Genomic DNA, 23,087 nt, shown 5'->3' with positions numbered 1-23,087 from the left:
ATGATGTTTCAAGGTACATGTGTATGGATCTTGACCCCGCTTTTGAGATCCTTAGTAATTTAAAAGAGTTACTGGACTACACTGAAACTCAAGAATGGATCATTGGTAACATCAAATCCTTCTTATACAAAACACATCCAGACATCCCTACCTTTTACTTACTTTCTAAGATCCATAAGAGTCTTGTTAACCCTCCAGGCAAACTTATTGTCACCACCACGAGTGGGATATTGCAACCTTAAGGGATCAATCTGGACTATTTCCTTCAACCTTTAGTACGGAAAATGAGCATATACATCAAGGACACAACACACATCCTCAACATTTGAATGAACATACAGTCTGACCCAAACTACATCCTCTTTATCATAGATGATATGATATGACATTAATAACGCACCTGTACACAAGGGTTTCTAGGTGTGACTAGACAAGGTAGGGGAACAAAGGGAGGACAAAATAATGATCTTACTAGGCCTTATGTCATTCAGGTCACGCAAGTCTGGGGAAGAGAGAAGCGGAGAAATGCCACGGGGGAGAAGAAGAGAGAAGTGCATTTAACTTACAAGTTCAGCCAGCAGGTGGCTCATAATTGCAGAGAGAAGGGACTGTAGGGTTGCAGATACAGACCATTAAGTTCTGGGGAGCCCAGTGGCAGTGTGAGGGCAACTGGACATGCAGGAGCCTGGGCCCGAGTTCAAAGGGTGACCAGGCGACCAGTCCACGCAGCAGTCAGGTGCATCAGCAGGGGAGAGGAAGAGAGAAAACAGAAGCAAAAAGGAAGGTCTTGAGTTGCTTCCGGAACCAGAGTGGATTCTGTTGAAGTTTGAGAGAGGCAGGGAAGCTGTTCCAGAAGGGGGCCCCAGCCAAGGAGGTAGATATGCTCCCAACTCTCTGCTTGGAGAAGCTTCTGATCCTCAGAGAGTTTAGGTGGATGAACACAGAGCAACATGAGATGTTGCACATTTGTATCCGAGTATACCACACAACTTGGGACTTGATGCCATGGAGTGGACCTTGTTGAATGAAGGACATCTTGGTGCTAGAAAGGAATTTATCTTGATGCTTTTGGAATTAATCTGCCATAACAGTTATTTTAAATTCAATGATTCATTTTACCTACCGACTAATGGAACCACTATGGGTGCAATCAATGCCCCGTCCTACACTAATCTATTCATGTTAAATTTTGAAAGAAAGCATATTCTGCTGTATCCAGTGTGGCATATGTACTTGGTACATTGGTGTCGGTGCATCGAGGATATTTCTGGAGTCTGGAATGGCTCAGAGACTACATTGTTGGATCTTTTGAGATACCTATATTTCATAGATCCCAGAATACAATTTACCACGTTGATTGGTTCCCTTAGCATACATTTCTTTGGTGTTTGTATTACACCATTGCTCATTGGTTTTCAAACCAATGTATACAGTAAACCAACCAATAGGAACAATCTACTACACAGATTAAGTTTACATCCACCCAATCTCAACATAAATATGCCCTGTGGATAACTACTCTCGGTAAAGAGAATGATTAGTGATATCAAGTTATGCCAGGACGAATTAGACCACATGACTTCCAGGTTCTTACAACGTGGATATAAATAAGATGAGCTATCACCACTGAAACAAAAAATTGACAGTATTCCGAGACACTCAATCCTGACCAAACACACACCCAGAGATGGCCCTAACTTAATCTTTGTGACGACATATTCTATACAGAATAGCAAGATTAGGAAAATAATATCTAAACATTGTTTCAATCCAGGCTCAAGTTACTCTTCAAGGACTCTGTTCATCTCAAAGCCTGTGTTTACCAATAGGAGTAGTCACAATTGATGCAATTTGTTAGTGAACACTAAGGGTCTGGGAAAGCCCAACAAAGGGAGTAATAAGAAGAATGGCACTTTTCCTCCTTAAATTAAACAAATTGTAACAACATTATTAAATGAGATATTGGACATCATCCCAGAACTGGCAAAAAGATCAAATTGAGAGACTATGCTAATTATAATACCTGTTGTGTGATTTTTGCTATTAAATGTCCATGTGGCATTTACTTTGTGGGACAGACCAAATGAGTGGCAAAGATCCGGTGGAATGAACCAGTAACACCAATTCCCCCATCACTAGACATTTTATGGAACAAAGACATCATCTATCTCAAATTTATTTTTCAGATTCTTGAAGTCATTGTTGGTTGTCCACATGAGGGCATTCATTACAGATTTGACTGCAGAGAAGCTCTTTGGATACATCGTCTCGATGCCTTGACACCCAGAAGCATCAATGAAGAATATAGTCTCACATGCTTTGTAAGATCTCATTGGTTGCTTTTTAAACTTTGTAATAGACATTTGATGGTTACCTAGATATCTCAACTGATTATACTTGGCGAATGTCATCACATGATGTTCTTTATGATGATCTATTCAGATGAATATGATGCTCTTTATTATGTCCTAAAATGATTTCTAGGTTGTATTACTGATGATGGTTCACCACAATGGATTATTATTTGCTTGTTCTCCTATTTCTGCCATATTTCCTCTCATTTGCATCTGTAAGCTCTTGGTGAGCATTGTGTTTTACACTGCACAGTATCCATGCTTATCTGTATATTATGGGCCTATGTTCCTGTTCTTTTTTCATTCTTTTGCTTCAAGCCTTATGTTTGGTGACTATTCCTCTCCAGTTTAATTTTATATGGATTTCCATTGATTCTCTGTTCTTCCATATATGGTTCTCAGTAACCTTTATAGGGTCTCCCCTGATTTGCATTTAGCCCCCTCTGGGTTCTGTTCATTCTACTTATTTGTTATATGTATGTGGTCTTGAACCTTTTTTTGTAGCTTTTATTTGCAGTGTGACATTACACAACAGAAAATGTCAAGTTCAAATCTGGGACACATCAACAACTGCTTATTTTGACATATTTTCCACAACTCAAACATTCCCGTACCCCACCCTTAACAAACTAACCCTTCCCACGTTCCCCCCCAACCTCAACCCTTCCCTCCGTGCAACAAAGAGACAATGTTACAAAGTCATATACATGTAGCACCACTGCTTGGTGCTTTTCTATAAAAAGTGGGAGTTTCTTTTCACTATATCAACCAGAGTCCCTTTCACAAGGACACCACACTGTTATAATCATCCCTTGATTTCCCTATGTCAACTCACATTCACCTATCAATAGTCTTACATGGGCATTCATTCCTTGGGGCTATATTTACTAAGGAAAGAGGACCACTCCATTTCCCTTGTCGGTTGCTGGTCACGTACCAGCCCAGTCAGAAGTTCCATGTCATATATGTCCCTGACTTTCAAGGTCCACTGTTCTTCACTCGGCAGCATTGCCCTCTTTCGTCCCCCCACTTACATGCAACCAACATCAGGAAGTATATGCAACAATGTCTTCCAACTGTCTTCGTGCACTCGGAACAGCACAAACAAAGGGTCCAGTCTTCTCTCTATTCCATCCAAGCTCTTTAACCAATCAAGGGCCTCCTTCCAAAAGCCTTGTACATCCTTACATGCCCACCACATGTGCCAGTAGTTTTCTTTCTAACTGCAACCTCTCCAGCACTTAGGGTCTACCCCAAAGACCATCTTCAAATACGTACAGGGTCCCAAAGCCACCTGTATAATAATTTGATGCCATGCATCTTATACTGGCAAGCTAAGGGCATTCTATGGGTGTTTGTGCACAACATTCTCCACCTTTCATCATCTAATTCTATCCCAACTCCTTTTCCCATCTCCTCTTATGCATTTCTATGTCCCCTCCAATCGCAGATAGCAGGGTCTGACACAGTTTTGAAATCAATCCCCTCGTGGACGTATCATTGCTCAACACTATCTCAGTGCTGTTAACTCTCTCTGCAGCATCTCCTTCCATTTTACAGACATCAGGACCACTTTAAACTGGGGATATTTGAATACTGATAATGTTCCCATGCACAGGCTCTCCTTTAACATACATTTGTCCACAAAGTCCTTGCCCTTAACTACTTGGTTGACTCTTTCAAGTCCAGCCTCATACCAGTCCTGGAACCTGGGTGTGTCAGAAAGTCATCCCGGATTGGAGAGCCCATGTGTGGCTCATTGGAGACAGCCATGCCATAACCCATTTCATCTCCATGTTTTCTCTCCATAACGACCACAGTGGACCTAGCATCCTGTGCCTAAAGACTTTATGTGGAATCGCCTTTGGTGGTACCCATAACCATTCTCCCAATTTTACTTGTTGCCACATGTAGTTCTCTATTTGTACCCTCTGTTTCTGTTTGTCTATTCTTAAATGGGGGACTAACACCCTAAACTGGGCACCCTATAGTTCGTATGCATATCGGGTAGTCCAACCCCCCCTTTTTCTTTTGGTTGTTTCAATACCCTGTATGGTACCCGTTGCTTCTGTCCCTGCCATATAAATCTATGAGTCATGTGCTTAAGATCTGAAAAGTGGATGTCTGGAATTGCAATTGGCAGTACTTGATATAGATACAAGATCTTAGAGAGCAGTGTCATTTCAACTGCATTCAGCCTACCGAGCCACGACAGGGTAAGCCTTGACCACTGTCTTCAAAGAGTCCATGGAATGTCAGGGTTAGTCACATACAGGTCATCCAGATTCCTAATGATCTGTACACTTAGGTATCTTATGTTTTACCTCTCACTCGGGATCTCGAATTCACCTATTTCCTCCACCTCATCTCAGATAAATGGAAAGAGGACCGATTTGTTGGTATTATCTTTAAATTCTGATAACCATCCATAATCACTCAGAATCTGAAGCACACCCCGCACCGTTCTGACAATATTTTTTAATATGGTGAAGGACGTCATGTGCATATAGATTCAACTTATATTCTGTATCCCCACTCTTATTCCATCTATCTGCTCCTCTTGTCTGATTTTGATACCTAGGGGCTCTATGGATAGGGCAAACAGTGGGGACAGTGGGCACCCATGTCTGGTACCTCTCTTAAGATGAAAAGCCTGGGATGTCTTCCCGTTGACAGCTACTTGTGTGGTTGGTTGTTCATATATTGCTCCTATAGCTCTCATCATTCTGCCCCCAAAGCCCAGTTTTTTTAAAATTCAGTTTATTACAAACTTTAAAAAAACAACGAGCAATAGGACACTTTTATAATTTACATTCCACATCATCACATAGAACTTTCTCTTGAATCATCAGATGGGAGACACAGGGCACTGAATTGGATAGTGCTTTAGCCAGTTTATATCATTTATCTGCCTTCAGACCATTTTCTTACTCAAAAGAAGGTTCAGTTCTTCTAAAAAAATGTCAAAGCAAAGGTCAACTTCTTCTCCTCACCTTCTAACATCTTTTTCCACCACTCATCCCCACTCAATACTGCATACTTTTTGAATTCATCTCCCATTATTTTTGTTCTTAGGCCTCTGAGCCTAGGACAGAAGATCACTAAATGGTTTAACATCTCAAAAAGCCCAGTTTACAAAGCACCATGAATGATTACCTCCACTCCATCTGTGTGAACAGTTTTTCAGCATTGAGGCTAAGTAGTGCATAATCCCCAATGTCTATAGATATATATTTCAAAATGTTCAAAGATTTTGGTGTTGCGTCTACCCCCTGCCACCCGGTGATGTAGCCTACCTGGTCTGGGCGTATAATGCGCGGCATCATCCCTTCTAGGCGAGTAGGTATTATTATTCTCATTAATATTTTTTCTTCGACATTAAGCAATGATATGTGTCATAAGAAGGACATAAGTCACAGAGTCCGGTCCCTCCCCTCTTAGGGTATCAGTGTCAGTATCCATGTGATTAATTCATGCATTGCTAAACGATGCCGCTGCGGTGCGGTGCCTCTCAAATATATTATTGTACAATTTGGTAATGTGGCACAAGAGGGAGCCTGCAAACATTTTGATAAAACCTGTCGTGTAACCATCCACATCCAGGGATTTCCTGTATGTATAGTCTTTAAATTGCCTCCTGCACTTCTTCTGCGGTACTTGGGCTGTCAAGGAGTACAACCTCTGGTTCAGAGCGGCCCGTCATATCAATGTGCCTAGCATATTCTGCAGACTCTAGGGTGGTGTCCGGACATTCTGTATCATGTATGTTTTCATAGAATTGTGCAAAACAGTCTACCATCTCCTTGGGTCGTTGGGTCCATCCTTAGTTTGCCGTCCCATATCACCAGCAACACATCTGCCTTATCCCCCTTCCCAGACCATTTCTTATCCCCCTTCCCATACCATTTCTAATTGAGGTATTTCAATTTGGGCTGTGTGTCCCCCAATCTAAATGCCTTCAATTATGCTCTCCTCATTTGCATTTTCCTGAGTTTCTTCTCTTCACACCACACTGTGTGCATCTTTGACTCGCTCTCTGCAATATCTTTTCTGAACGCCTTCTCCTGTAATCCTCGATCTCTCTCTTTTTACGCACTCCTTCTCTCATTAGGATCCCCCTCCAAGTGGTCTTTCCTGCATCCCACACTACATTGATGTCCACCTCCATCATATCTTTTGTCACAAAATATTCATATATATCTGTGGAAAGCTGTTTGGCAAAGATCGTATCCCTCCACAATGAATCGTTACACTTCCACTTCGTGTCAGCTCTACCAATTCCTCCTATGTCTATATCCATCAGTACCTTGCCATGGTCCGTCTATCCTATTGGTCGAATAGCACAATGAATGATTCTCACTCACTGGTCTTTGTTCAATAACAAGTAGTCAATCCTAGTCTCTGTTGTATGGGGTGCTGAGGAAAAAGTGTACCCTCTCTGTCCTGGGTGTGTTACTCTCCACACGTTCACTAGCTTTCTAATATCCATGGTATAACCCAAAGGTCCCTCTTTCCTTTCCCCCTCCAATAAAGTTAGGTGTTTCACTGATTTTCTATCCTGCTCATCGGCCCAGCAGTTAGAATCCCCTCCCATGATGAAAAGATCTCCTGTGAGCACCATCACTGCATCGAAAGCCAGCATGATGGACACATCCTGACCTTGTTTAGGGGCATAGAGCATGGCCAACACCACCTGTAACCCATCCAGCAAATTTTCTATTGCAAGCAGACAGATGCCCATCAAACATTTTAGTAATCACACCTCCCTGCAGCCGCCATTGCTTATGCAATATTATTCCCACCCATCCATGGTTTGTGAGCCCAGATGCCCAGTGGACTTGTCCTATTCCTGTACCTCACAACTGTCTCTCCTCTCATGCTTCCAGTCTGGTCTTTTGCAGGAAAAGCACATCAAGTGTCATGCTGCAAAACCCACGTGCAACTAGAGACTTCTTGGTAGACGAGTTAAGCCCTTTTACATTGAGGGTACCTACAACAAAACTTGTACCCCCCCTCTTGGATCCAGTCATCCCTTACCATGATACTCTCGCTCTGTCATTTGCATGTTGCACACAAATCCCCAATGCCTTATTAACCAATAAACCATTGTATTGCTCATGACTAGTCTTATGATTAACACATGATGCTCTTAGAGTTACCTGCTTAAACTTGTAGAGAAAAGTCTTCAACTGTAACATGCAACATTCAGTAAAGGATATAGAGCTGCCCTCTGTGCTGTTGAGAGCCACCCGGGGTAGGCAATCAATGGCCCCCTTCCTGATCTCTCATCGAGACCACAGTGTCCCACTAAAACCTTTCTTCTGTCACAGGGTGTCATTCTCCTTAGTCTGCCGAGTTACTTCTGGACTGCTCATGGGTCTTTCCACGTACATGGTCGATTCAATGGCATGTACTTGCGCTTGTTCTGTCCTCTCCTACGTCGGGGGAGGCTTACAGTTGGGGCTGTCTTGTCCTTCTTCTTGGTATGACTTGCCTGCTGTTGCTGTCCTGTGTCAGCGCCTGACGTCAAATGGCATAGGGCATGTTCCGCCTCTTCAGCAGATGTTATTCGATAGTCTATTGCATCCATTTCAAATTGCAGGGTGAACAGGTATGTCCAACGGTACCTGAGGCATTTCACAGTAAGCCATTTTGTGAGCGGCGTCAGTCTCTGCTCTGGGACAGTGTCAGGTTGGTTAAATCTTGGTAAATGTAATGTGTGGGCCATCGAACTCTAGGTCTTGCCGCAACTTTGCGCTGCCAGAACCTCTGCTTTATCTTTCTACCTCAGGAACCTGGCGACAATGGATCTTGGGCCATTACCATAGACTTTCCTCCCCTGTGTGCGCTCTCCAGTTGCACATCCTTACCCCCTGCCACTGAAAACAAGAGGTTGACTATAGCTTGCACATTGTGTTCCATATTTACCAGTATTTCTCCATCAGCTTTCTTGAGCCGTAGCATACGGATTTTATTCCTTCTCTCTCACTTCTTTAAATCATTCATTTTCAGGGGCCACCTCCCCCTTTCACATTTCCAGCTCCATCTTTTGAGTATCCAGACTCATTTCAAACATGTAAGTAATTACCTGGTTATTCTCTAAGCTTTCCATTTTACTTTCCACTGTGCCAACCCTACCTGCGAGGTCTACCAGGGATGATCGTAAGTCCCCGCAGAATGACTTAATTTCAGCCAGGATTCATCCAATGTTCTCTTTGGTGGCGAAGTGCGTCAAACCCAAGCCTGTCAGCATCTTTCCCACCAGCATCCTTTTTGGTCACCAGTGTTCATTCCTATCTGTGTCTCTTCGACCACAGCCTCTGGGTAGGATCTCTGTGTATGGTCTATCCCTTTGCCGGTCGATGGCCAAAAAGTGCTTTGGGGGGCACCGGTCTCAGATGCCTTAAATATCCCCTCCTCAGACTCTAATTACTCTGATATAGGTAAATGTCTTGATTGGGCCTGTACAACACGGGAACGCAGTGCATGAGCCCCTCCAGCCTGGAAAGCACCATTTGTGCAGACGGTATTCCTTCGGGCTAGGAGCATCATAGCACTTCCAAGTATCTGACAAGAGGCAGTCTCTGCATCATTGCAAGGCCCACACCTGAGGTGCCACGTACCTTCAGAGGCTGGTTCCTCCTTACTTTTCTCCAAAAGGTGTATGGACGCACTTCTCCGTGGGCTCTCTGCATCAAGAAACTAAGCAGCCTCAGGAAGCCTGTTAAGCTTTCATCTCCGTATTTTATAGCTATCCAGGCAGTTCAAATCCGTGCCTGAAGGAGGCACAAGGCATTCCTGTGATGCACAAGATGCCGTCCCGCTGGGGGTAGCTTTCCATTGCCCACAGTGCTGATGGCTGACACAGGTTCTACATATCCCATAGTGAGGCCCGGCACCAGCACTTGCCATGTCTGGGCCCCCCGCTACCACCGTGCCATCACAACATATCCTCACTGAACCCCTGCGTGGGTGCTCAGTAGAACTGGCCTTCCTCGCAATATCTGCAGCCACGCACTGGCTGTGTGGTGTGGCCTTCCGTATGTCCTCCTACGGAGCGCCAGCGGCAGCTCAGAACAGCAGCCACCAGCCCTTCTCAGGGCTTCCACTTTGTTTGGGGACTCTGTAACCCCTGCGCTTTGTTCTCATCCTGTTATAGGTGCGGGACAATGTGGGTTGGCTGAAACTCTTCTCTTTGATCTGGAAGGTGCAGGGGCCTGTGATCAAGCAGCTATATTTCACTGTGCCCCCTGGTGGTCTCCATCGTGAACCTTTTTGACATAACTCTTACAGGTCATATGTATCATTTTACCTTTTGTTTCTGTTTCAAAGCTTTCCATATTTTGACGGAGCACTTACGTCCTGTCTAGCACGTGATGACGTTGTCACTCGTGATGATGTCCGGTATGATTCTTAGTTCCAGTAAGTACCTGGTGCTCTGTACGCTTCCAAGTTCTGCGAGTGTCATGCTGGTGGCAACTTGTCTGACATCCTTTTATTACTTTTTCTTTTCCAGCCCCCAGCGGTTTGTTGCTCTTATTTGATAGCATATTTAGGTATTTTATTGTGTATTTTTGTATTCATTTGTATCCGTTTGGTGCTACTTTTTGATGGTTTTAACAAACACCAGGTGGTTTCTTCACCTTGAAATCTGTATGAGCTAGTGCCCAAGTCTTAATTGTATGGGAATCAGTTATAGAGAGACAGGTATTTGTTTATATTAGTCTATTTTGTTGGTGTTAGTTTATTTTCACTGGTACTATTTTCATATATTAACCATCTTTTTTTACTGTTTTCTTTGTTCTTCTCTTTCATTTACATTTGTTCGTATGTTTGCCTCATTTGATTTGTTCGTATGTTTGTCATACTTGATTATGATTTCATGCTTGGCATCGGGGTGCCCTGAAGAAGGGTATGGTTCTTGCCGAAATTCACTGGCCTTGTCTGTTCTCCTCTTATTTATGTTCTTTTTTATGATTTGTACACTGTAATACAATTATTTGTTTTGAATTGCACAGTTTATTGAGCCATTTCTATTTTTTCTTCATGTTGGAACAAGATTGATTAAGTCTGTGAGCATACAGTATTGAGACTTCTCTAGCCCAATCCTTTGCATTAGTATGTTTTATCTCTCACTAGCTGGGCTACCCGGCTTTGCCCGTGTCCTGATCGACTGGTGTCTCATGTGCCCTGGAGGATGTTGCGCTTGTCTTCATGTCAGCAATTCTTGCTTCAGTTTGCTCTGGCATCTCATTTGCCCTGGAGAAAGTTTGTTGTTGTGTTTCTGAAGGTCTTGATATTGTTTTTCGCTTTGCATCACATGGAGCTTGTCCAAGTAATGTTTGTTTTTTGTGCGGCATATTTCAGTCCCTTAATGGGTTCAGCACATTTGAGAAAATGTCCAAGAAAGATTGATCATGCTCTCTTCTTGTGAATGAACTTAAGTAAACTATAACCTTGCCATTTCCCATATTTGGAGTGGTGTGATAAAACGTTATTTTTATTTGTTTTAATTCATTTTAAAAATTCTTTCATAAACACTTTCAAACTGTATACAGTTGTAATACATTTCAAAGGAATAACAAACACATCGAACATTTTGCTTTAGACACTTTTCCAAATGTCGCCTCCTTCTAATACCTACTATAGTGAATCGGGGTAAGCATCAGTAAATGAGGGCGTCTACGGAGTGAATTTTTTGCATCCAAACACAGACTACAATATTGCCCCAGACAATTGAGGAATCAATGCAAAATTTGGTAGCAGTGGGTTCAACAGTGTGGATTTGTATAGCCGGACAAACATACACAGATACATACATTCAGCTTTATACATGTATATAGATTAAATTGGTAAAAATGCAAACTCAAAAACAAATACCCATATCAAATTCTGACATATCAAAGTGTAAGTGTATTCAGGCAAAGTTATGGTGTCGCTCTAATACTCCAGTTCATTTCATTTAAACATCACAATAAAAGAAAGTGAGACATGCAGACAGGTCACCTCTGGGCAATTTTCCTCATTTACAATGCAGAGTGCACATGAGAAAAGTAAAGAGAAAGCTAAAGCCTCTTTACACATCTCTTTTGCACTCCACAGCGCAAATAGAGTAGACACTGCCTGCCACGTAGGCATGGCATATATTGATTTCCTATGGAATCCAAAAGCAGGCCTATCCCATTGGAAATCATTTGTTTCACACCAGCATGAAAATCTCACGTTAACGTAAAACCAAGTTGTTTTTGAAGGTGGAGGACGAATGGGAGGCAAAGCAGGAGTTATGTTTCCGTTTCCCGTTAACCCTTTTCTTTCAGAAACAATGAAAATCCCCCGGTGCATGAATGGAGGCGTTAATACAGGCGCACAGTGTGACGTCTGTCTTAAATTGAGCCCTAAAGAGAGAGAAACCAGACAAGGAAACAATTGTCATGTATGGCAGTGGCAGCTGCTGAATGTTATTGGAGGGCTGCAAATCTCTCCCACAAATCTGTACAAGTGAAGTTTTCTTGGGGGATTGTTCTCCTGTGAAATTTCTAAAACTATTGTTTTACAATACTACATTTTATAGCACACTTTTGTGATCAATTGAGAACAAAGCCATACAATGTCAAATCGGTTTTGTAGAGGAGCACATGAAAACAATCACTAGCTGCCAGGCAGTGCTGACTCCTCTATAGTGGGTCACCGGATGTTGACCTGCCACCCATTATGGAGGAGGCAAGCCGCCCCAGTGAAAACATTGCGCGGTTGACAGCTGCAGCAACAAGAGGCTTTTTGTAAGGGCATGTGAATCTGTTAGCATGTGAGTGAGTGCAGTGTATATGTTGTATCTCATAAGTGTGAATGAGACAAAAAGCAAGAGAGTTGGTGCATTGGGAGCTATAGAAATGGGACCTATCAGCAAATTACATGGGGTAGGAATTTAGGATTGCAGGTTGTTTTGCCTTGTAAGGCCTAAACCCACCTCCCCCTGACAAAAAAACTCACCTTAAAGATTACTTACTACCTTACACTACACACACAAACCTCCACAGATGGTCAGCACAGGCCTAGCTGTTCACACATCAACACTTACCTTGCCATGACTTAGCCCTGTTGCACTCTCACATATTGGTAGCGAGCCCTACCAAAAACGCTGTAGTCTATTAGATATTGGGCTCTTCCCTATGGAGAAAATACTCCCAGGTTACTCCGCCAAACCCATAGAAAGCAGATTGGCACTCAGAAACTGGGTATTTCTGGGCCTGCACTCCTCAACGCCACCGGTTTCGCATCTACCTATCCCACTGTCCCGCTAATGAACCTCTCTCTCTTTTTACAGAGCCAAGTGCAGCAAGACCATCAATAGTGTCAGATAAGCACTGTTCAAGACCATATATATTATAGGTAAATTAGAGAATAAGAGTGTAATGTGTATGCGGTAGTGTGTGGGTGCCAGAGCAAATGTTTTTGAATGTGTGTGCATCCTGGCTAGAAAGGAGAGCCTCTGATTTGGGGAGAGGGAGGCGTTCCATTTCTACTAGCATTATTGTTAAAGCAAACATGAGTGTTCTCAAATGAGGATAATGGACCCCATTGAAGCAGCCAGTAATATGGACATGTGTTTCTACAGTGGACATGGCACTTACAATGGCACTTATAAGCCAAGTCAATGAGTGTTCTTATATGGAAATACTAGTCTATGTTGGTGCAGTGTATGCGCATGCTTGGGCACACTCAGCATGCAAATGTGTGTTTACACTTGCAGAATACTGGTGTATATTGTAGGCAAAGGCATCATGAAAACGTTTTGGAAAATACCCCTGCACATTATTGTGTTCAGGTGTTACCCTCAAAAAACGTACTATAAATTGTGTAACTTTTTACCCGATTGTTCACTGAAAGTGTACACTACAATGCACCATTTAAAAAATAATGTTTTGTTGGGTTCCCTCACTACAGTTGGTCTTTCACACACATTGATTTGTAATAACTATGCCCCTCGAATTGAAAAGTTCCCCAGTCGCCACTTATGTCAGGTCAGACACAGTCAATATATCCAATGGGACACACCTGCCTTTAGGTTCCACTCTAGATAGGGATATAAGTACATACAATCACAATAGATGAGTAGGGAACACCACCATAACATCTGTGTTTACAGAAGATACTTTCAAAAGTTATCATTTTTTTTCAAAAGGCGCAGATTTAAAAAAACTGCAAACAATGTTTCTAACTAGACTTGCAAGGATTCTTTCAAAAAACACTGTTTTATTTCACAAAATGGCATAGTACATACGCTTTACAAAATAAATTCAAAAGATAATCAGCAGATAAACCCTGTCAAAAGTGCCAAGGGGTTAGTGCATGCATGTTTTTAAATCAAACAGAAATCTAAGTACACTGTGCTTACTCGCTCTACGCAAACTATAATATTTTAAAAAAGGAGAGAAAACCCTTTCAAGCCTTAACTTCCAACATTAGCTCAAGAACAATACTGTTGACACATATTAAATTCAACAAATATTAACTACTATGTCTGCTTGACAAACCACAGGTAATCCGTTTTAGATTGCCGCGCCATGGGTTTTAGTCTCGATGATGAATAGATCAATCAGGAAGCTTTAAAATAGAGGTCCCTTTCATCCCATTTACCACTGGTGGTCACTTTGTTTGAATTTATTTTAATTCCGTACAAGATGTGTATTGTTTGTTATGCTGACAATGCTTGTTATTTCCTGTTCTTGTTTTTTCTTGATAGTCAATTATGCGTATTTTCTTTAAAACACCAATAAAACAGAAACAATGAGCAATATCAATACATTTCTCGAAAATGTGTTGAAATCAAATTATAACTACAGTTCTTCTAGAAGGAAAATAGGAATTGATCCCGTACTATATTAAGAATGACGACTTCTGGTACCATCTTGGCCTATTTTAGCGTTCTTCCACTATTTGCTAATGCACTATTTACAGGAGTCCAAAAGTCCTTGAACCCCTCAGGCTGAGTTTCTGTTCCCATGTAACGTTGACTGATAGGACACTATGATCAGTCTCCGGCCTACCAACGACCTCAAGTGATCCTAGCTGAAACCGGTCACAAATTCTTAGCATAAAACAATCTATTGTTGAATAAAAACAGTAGTAATTCCTGAACATCAAGTTTCTCGACAGGTCAGGGGCCAACTCTACCATTCACTGCTCTCAAACCTCATTTATTCAGGAATTTGTGAAAGTTGTGATTCCGATAGTATCCACATTTAAAACCTGCAAAAGAACATCAATGAGCTTAACTACAGTATCCCGTGCCCCATCATAAACCTCTACCCAGTTTGAGGTTAAGGTCTCTACCTAAGATCAAAATATCTGTCAACTGTATAATATCTAAATGAAATGCAAGCATCCACTCTAAAGTGTACAGGAGCGGGCATAATAGAAATTATTCAAAAAGTGGTTACTTTTGGAGGGAAAATTCACCCTTACGTGTAGTATGTCATGGGAATAACACTCAATAACCACAGGAATTCCCTTACGTAGTGCAGAGACCCCAATGCGTAATCCTCCCTAGTGGTTTCCTCTTTTAGTCTCCTTTTGAGGTTTATCATAGGAAAGGAACCCATCCACATTAATAGGGACCCTGGACCAGGTTTTGTGCAAGAAGATTACATCATAAGCATGTTTCGATAGTCTAAAACCATGCTGTTTAAACGTATTCCACATCCCTGCAATATTTCCTGATAAGATTCTACAGCCTCATTACTACTATGAGAATGAATTCTAATTACAAAACTCTAAAGGTGCGGTTGAGAAATAGGATGTGAGGTATCAGAACAATCATTATCCTCCAAAGTGGTAAGAACATCATATTTAGTTTTTAAATGGATGCCCTGTATGGTAACATTACTTACATTAGGTGTCATGGGTCTATTGCTGTCAGGAATTGATGTATACTCCTTCTGAGCTTCTGAGTGTGGTGCATCCCTTACAGCTATTCTCCACTGACCCTTACTAAATTCACCATCCTTTTGTGGAAACAAAAAAGGCTGTGTGAAGACATATTTCAGGTAAAATAGTTTTAACACCCAGACTTGTATGCAGACAGACTATAGTGGGATTTAGTATCCATGGCACATCTTATTCGACCAGCAATATCCGTTAACCTAAATGTCAAAGTAAAAACTTCCCCCTTAAGAAATAATTTAAATGGCCATGCTGCCCACAAGCAATTAATATATCAGTTGAGTAAACTGATATCGATGGACAGATTGTTTGCTTGAGTCCTGTGTGTCCTCCCTTCTAATAGATAGTAACCCATTGACATTTATCTAACCAACACTAGTATGTTTGCTTTAGGAAGTAATGTCAGTTGGCCTGTCAGCCCTGATATTGGATTAAAGGTTTGTTTGCATCCTACATGAGGGGGTGTTTCCATTGTTATTGTTCTTAAACTATGCCCCTCCAAAATGCCTCCACATCATGGGTGGCCCTATGTGTGCTACCCTCAGTGGACGTGCTCCTTTTCTCTAGGCCAAAATCCACCTTGGAGCTCTCAGCTGCTGTATCTTTGCCTAGGTCCAGGTCTCTGCTCATTGCAACTACTTTTCTCTCCTACCTACTCATCAGTCTGGTTTCTGCCTGCGTGACGGACACAGCTTGTAGGTATGTTATTAGCTCTCTTTTACCGGCCCTCTGAGCTAAGCACTCTTCTCTACTTGTTCTACTTGATGTATCTGAAGCTTTTGATACTGTTGATTACTCTGTCCTTCTCTGTACTCTCGCCCATCTTGGTTTTTGGAATTCTGTCCTTGATTGGTGCTGCTGATATCTTTCTAACCACACTTATTCTGTGTTGTGGGCTAACTCTACCTCTTTCACTTTTCCTCTTCAATTGTGTGTACATCAAGCCTCTGTACTTGGCCTTCTTTTCTCTCTGTTTACAATACTACTCTCTAATATAGTTGTCTCGTTTGTTTTTTCTTACCATTTCTATGCAGACAATTCACATAACTTTCTTTCATTTCATGCGCTGACTGACTGTCATCTTGCCTCCCTCTGTAACTGCTTGCTCAGCACACAGTCCTGGATGTTGGTTAACTACCGCCATCTCAATCATACTAAAGCAGAAAATACAAAAATACTATTTGCTTCATCCTTCATCAATCCACCCAGTACTCCTTTTATTTTTTGCTCCATATGACTCTGACAGAAAGATTGACATTATCTTTGATTATCCTCTCCCTTTCTTCTCTCACATCATTGCTACTGTGCATTCTTGTCGCTATCAAGTCTTCAATATCCGGAAAACAGCTTTCACGCCACTAAACTTCTAATTTCTGGTCTTGTTTTCGCTAGACTCAACTAATTGTCTGTCCTTTTTCTTTCTTCCTTCTTCCTCTATCAGCTTGCACCCATCTAACTATAACTCCTACATTCATCTTCTTTTTGGCATCACATCCCGCAGTTCTATAACCTCTACCCTTTCCTCACTTCATTGGCTGTCCTTCAAATCACATCTTCTATTACATTTTCTCTGTATCATCTTTAAATCTGTTCATGGCCTGGCCCCTTATATCTCTCTGTTTTTGCCTCTTTGTATTCTTCGCCAAGCTTGCTAAGATCCAAATCTCATTTTCTACTCTTCATTCCCGACCTCGCTGCGCACCCTCCCATTTCCACTCCTTCTTGTTTCTTGCACCAACACAATGCAAAAAACTCGATTTGTCTGTTAGATGCTTCTCATCTATCTCTCTTATCTGGCCCTGACTGAAAGAATATTTACGCTCTCTTTCTACCTCTTAAATTTATGGTGCTACTTGTCTTTCTGTAATTCATTATTTTGTAGCATGTTTATCTTGGAAAAGCTATTTGGTGAAAGCGCTTTACAAATCAAATCAAATACAAAAGGAAAATCTTACCACTTTTCTTCCTTTCCTTCCTTTTTCCTTCCTGCCAGCATACTAGAACAATGTATTACTGCTTGTTCTATAACTGTGTTGTCTTGAGCAAGTTGTTCTATGGGATTTGTAGGTTTTGTGAGTTTTATAGATTCCAGGTTACACTACTTCTTTAATACATCACACATCTTTGTCAAGGTAATATTTTGAGATTGAAGGGCATTGATTGACCTGTTGACCTCACCTAGGGCCTCCTTTAAAAGGACAATCACCATCCTATTGTCGATAGCACAGTAGGGCGCAAGCCAGCTCCCACGTATCTTAGATGGTGAAAATCAGCTTGTCCTGAAAGACTAAGGCCCTTATTACGACCTCGGCGGTAGCCATGCCGCTATCCGAGTCCGGGTCCACAGAATGAGGAATTAGCGGGCCATTCCGAGTTCGGAAGGCCCGGTAATTCCTACCTCCAAGGACCCGGACCCAGTCCTTCCCCATTCCCATTTCAGCCCCCATAGGGCTGAATGGGAATGGGAGAGGGAACAAAGTTGCGAGTTGGCCCGTTGTTTGCTCCCTCTTCCCCTCGCGGGACCCGGTAAGCACGCCTGGTTTTCCCAGGCATGCTTACCGTTCCCGCGAGGGGACCTTGTAATGAGGCGGTACGGGGTTAACAGCATTGGCACCTTTTACGGCGCCATTAACTCCATACCGCCAGGGTCATAATGATGCCCTAAGTGTCCTATTTGAACCTCCCAGCGATAATACATCAGTTACACAGTCTTTTAGCAGAATAGAGTAAATCTTTTCACAAGCAGCCCTTTCGTCCACAATTATATTGCTACCATGTACTACTGAATCCCTTTCTGAAAAATGAAAAGAAAGGTGAGAAGGAAAATTGGATGTTGAGCAAACATTGAGCCATCGAAAACATGTAGTACTTTATGGTGCATATGCACCCCTACTCTAGATTAGAGGCTCATACCTGCCAGCTGATGCCAGGAGATCCCCTAGAATATTATCATCAACAGGGATCGTCCTGATACATGATGTTATGGCATCCTTCGATATATGATCTTGTCTATTCTTCAAAGTTACTGCTGTAGATCCCCTTGCGCTAGCACACTCTGTCTCACTCAGGCTTTCAGAAGGAAATACTGCCACACTACTGAGAATAGTACTCTTTGCCTGATTTCTCTGGGTGTCTCCAACAGGTAATATTATAACACCAAGTGGGGAGACACTCCTTAATGTGCCCAAATTAGTTCAAACGCTTACATTTTTTACATCATTTAAATCCACATTAGTGGTTGCAGTTCCTTATCCCCTGATGCCCTTTTGATGGAACATGGGTTAGGTCCTTTAGAGGATAGACCACATTTCTTCCGCTTGCCTATAGTTTCAGGGGTTAACCAAATGGTGGCCCTCCGCTTAGTCATGAGTTGTTAATATAAATACACTCCATCCAGCCATTCTGCTGTGGTTGGTGCTATGGTTAATTCCAAATAAAACTATATCAATACTCTCCTGACAGGAACCCCAAAAAGTCAACTTGATTGTCTGCAACTAGCTTAAGATGGCAGAGTTGAACTTAGATTTTATGCTTCCAAATCCTCTACTTTTTCTTTTCTTCTGGGATCCATTTACTGGCTGTTTATCCAGCCAAAATACTCTGCCAAGTGTTTAAATGTCTCCATAGGTTGACACCATTTTATTTATCAGATAACATTCAGGTCTATTATCCTCTACATGCTCTACTTGTTAGGTGTGCCTACATCATGATGTATCTCCAGAGGAGACCGATCATTCTCTGTTTTGGGATCTCGTTTGTGAAACTCTCTTCCTTCTCATATGAGAGACATTACTGCTCTATCATTGTTTCAAAATGCTTCAAAAACGTACCTTTTCAGGGGATTCTTTTTTTGCTTTTCAATTTTATGGGCCTCATTAAGTGTTTGGTGGTCATTTGGTGGTACATCTGCCAAATAACCACCGCACTTGATTACCATTACTGCCACTTGGTCACACAGATTTACTAAGGGGTTACAGGTGGTGGCAGGGCAGTGTTAATCTCCATTGGACTCTATGGATATTTTGGCTGAAGATAAATCATCCTCATTACCACACAACTGGTAGTATGGCTGTGTGGTAATGCAGAAGTAATTGAACTACTGTGGCATTACTGCAATTTTTACCCGCACCGCCATACTTGTAAAGACACTCACACATGTGTTATTTTCCTAGTTTTTGATTCTAGCTGGACTTATCTGTGCTCAAATGCAGTTTATTATGTTTGGCTCTCACTGTGCATTACAACTACGAAATCCAAATCTTGTTTGCTCTGCACATATAGATAGTAATGGCATTGTAAGTAAATATGTCCATGCTGTCTACATGGGTGTGTGCCACTGCCATTTAACAACACATGTTTGTTTTGCCCATAATGACAGTAAAGCAATTGTAAAAAAACATGGCACTGCTGGCCGTGCTATTTATGTGCCAGCATGTCTCCTCATGACCAGCACCTTGTTCATAATCCACTAGCCCAACCCCAGGCAATAATTCATTCACCCAAATGTATTTATTTCACTCCCTCACATTTACCTGCCCCTTCTTACAGTCTGCATACATTCTACACATAGACAGCACGCACACATATACCCAATATTCTCTCAGACACACACAGATGTTCACACATGCACAAACTTACACATCCTCTTGCATGTATGCATTCGTAGATACATGTACACTCAAATACGCAGCGATTTATTTTGTATTTGCGCACCCACTATTTGTCGCTCCTCAGCGTTGGACTCTTGTTGCTGCTCCACTTGATGCCCAACTCCACGCATCCTACAGGCAAACAGCTCATGCCTCAGAACAGCCTGCATCGCAGGGATGCACAGGAGTACCCCTTACAATATTTTGAGCTTGTACCCGAGCCACCAGGGCCTGAAGACAATACAAGGCTGAGTAGTGTGAGAAACAAAAGGGTGTCTCATCCACTAGTCCCCGGGGATCTCTCTCTCTCAAGTGGCCTGGGCACGGCCATCGACTTTGGATCCAGACCCTGGGGTTGGACCAGTGTGGGAGGATCCCAACCCCCCTCCCCTTTTCTACACAAACACTGGGCCAAGGATGAGGATGATTGAGAGTAACAAGACTAACTCTTATACATTGTAAAGGACATGCCCCACTAATTGGGTCAGGCAAAGTCAGGCACTTGACTTTAAGTGCATACACCTGATACAAATTAGCTCCCCTCACACGGATAAAAGGTGGAACCTAAAGACACACTCTGAGCAAGGTGGAACATGAGTACGAGCAGAATGTCTGGGGCGAAGGCAAACCTACTGGAGCAGAGCGACAAAGGGTTGAGAGCACAGGGTCAAAAACCCCAGGAGTTCCCTACAGGAGGTTGTTGCCTCCAAAAGGGTGCGAAAGACCCGTGGAAAATGCCAGATCCCAAAGTTTAAGGCTGCGTTATGTTTCAATGATGTCAGCGACCCTCCCGGGTGAACGGCAGATTTGGGAGGCGGAGGCCAATCTAACCTTGGTACCAAGGTACTAACCTTGACTCATAAATTGGAAATCACAAAACCAAGAAAGAAACGCACACAACCGGTGTGTTGTCAAGCGACCTGCGAGACTGGTGTTTGTAAAAGAAGGATTGAAGTGTAAAACAGGCACTGCTGCTGCCAGAGTTGCAATTTTTCCGGCACCCGGCAATGAGGAATTACCGGGGTAGTCCGACTTTGCCGGACCCAAAAAATCCTCCATTGCCGGGTGCCGGTGCCTGTCAGTCCCCATTCCCATTTGAGCCCCATAGGGCTCAATGGAAATAGGGACATTGGATGCCCCGGCACCGTCAATGACGGTGCCTGTGCATCCAACATGCTGTGCTCGCAGGTGCCATTCCCCCCGTAGTGTGGCGGTCCGGGAACTTCCTGGACTGCCATGCTTATAATGAGGCCCACTGTCTCCCAATTATATGTGACGTGCGATAAGACCACATTTTTGACTTATTTTGCAATGCTATTACATTGTTTTTAGCACATATTAATATGGGTGTTATTACTCTATTTAACCACTGGAGACTTGGTTAGCCATTCCTCATGCAGTATTAAGCTTTTAATTAATGGACACCTGACTTTCAAAGGTTTCTTTTTCTCTACTTAATCTAAGAGAAATATGACTTGCTTGGAAATTATTTTCTTCTGTTTTTTTCAGAGCCATGCAGACCTCCCTTTTTTGCTGTAACCTCCGGAAGGGGGCAGCACAGCCACTGTCTAGCCTGAACCGACCTGTATTTCAGCTAATTCAGCTAGTCGATTCTTCCTGCAGCTTCGAGACTTCTTTGAGGCTTCCCATTCACTCTAAAGTGGCTTTGCCATCCATGTTATTAAAGTTGACCCCTCGTTACCGTCCCATTTCTACGTTTAGCAAAATATATATGTTTATAGTATGTGTTGCATTCAGCATATGTATTGATATATTATGTTTTTCATGTCTATATGGTGTAGGTAATATTCTTCATGTCAAAATGCACGTTTGACCTAGTGTCTGTGTTTCTTCCCGCTGTGTGTATATCCGCTTCATGTCTATTGTATCTTTGTGTGTCAGTTTGGCAGTGAGGTCTCTTACTCTCATCATCATCATCTTCAGTTAAAGTATGTTCATTTCTTTTTGAGTTTGTATATTTATTTCTTCTTCTTTTCTTCCAGGATAAGGTTGGTATGGTTGTCTTAGTGCATAACGTTTCTCATATTTGCGGTATAGAAGCAGGGGAGGGGCCGAAGCCATGAATGACTTATACATCTGCCTCTCAACACACACTTTTCAATGAAATTTTAAAGTTTGAGTCTGAGCATTCAAATTCGTTTTGTGTAGTGATCCCTAGGTGTCGCGTGTGAGATATATGGTGTGAAAAAAGCAAAACTGGTATTCATTTATTAGAAATACATTAGATACGAACAGCTCTTGGTAGGTTGCATAGACTATTACAAAACATAGCAGGCAATAGAGGAAAAGTGACCACCAAATGTATCTCTCACATTATTTGGGACTGCATACAATTATTCCTATACAAAGGCACACCAAAATATACTGATTGTTATAACAAGCAACTTAGAACATTTCTAATTTATCCTCTTAGAAGAAATACCTTTGCATTGCCCGATCCAAACGTATAAATTGCAGACGTATATTTTGTAAGAGCCGCAAAATAATATCACTGGTAAATAGCAGGTTCAGAAAACCATGCCATCTATTTATTTTTTACCAGCATTGTCATTTTAGATGGAGTTTCTAGATGGATGGGGACACAGTATTAAATCTGCTCTGCGTGTTTCCCTTCATCGTTAAGGAAAATTGCCAGCATCTCCAACTGTTATTAATAATGATGTAGACAGAAAGGTCTGAATCCCCAGGGATATTGACCTATTTTTTTACGCAGGTAAAAACAAGCTTTAATCTATTAGTGTTAATTGTAATGGAATGGCTACACGTTGACCAACTCTACTAGTCCTATTCTGGTCTGAGTGGAAAAAAGGCACGAGGACCAAATAAATTTTGGATTCCGATGCCCATTAACACCCCAACCATAAAAGCATTCAAAATCTCAGAGACAGGCTATGGACCCATATGTCGTCCTTAATGTGGGATTAATGCCCCATTCATATGTAACCACTTAGTGCAGGGATCTGCAATCTGTGGCTCTCCTTGCCTTAGTGCTTTTATAAAGGCCGACAGATAGCAATGACAGCCTTGTTAGGGAATTTTCTTTTTTCATTATTTAAAAACCTTGACTCACCATATAACAAATTCTAAGTGTCATGTTGGCTAATCAGTAATATTTTATTAA

The 23,087-nt window shown here is 42.1% G+C and overlaps 1 protein-coding gene across 4 annotated transcripts in view; it reads left to right on the top strand.

Moving 5' to 3' along the window:
• The window catches only part of HRH1 (histamine receptor H1), a 1,870,597-nt gene that overhangs the window by 624,663 nt on the left and 1,222,847 nt on the right, over positions 1-23,087 (top strand). For 2 of the 4 annotated variants that reach the window (XM_069643927.1, XM_069643926.1), the window contains one exon: positions 2,187-2,321. The exons of the other annotated variants lie outside the window; for them this stretch is intronic. The gene's annotated coding sequence lies outside the window, so the exon portion shown is untranslated. The remainder of the gene's footprint in view (positions 1-2,186; positions 2,322-23,087) is intronic. 4 annotated transcript variants of the gene reach the window in all.

Source organism: Ambystoma mexicanum, chromosome 2p (genome assembly GCF_040938575.1).
Source record: "Ambystoma mexicanum isolate Mex_15411 chromosome 2p, UKY_AmexF1_1, whole genome shotgun sequence".
Lineage (NCBI taxonomy): Eukaryota > Metazoa > Chordata > Amphibia > Caudata > Ambystomatidae > Ambystoma > Ambystoma mexicanum.
Note: the sequence above shows the minus strand (reverse complement) of the source record. Positions and strands in the feature narration are given on the sequence as shown.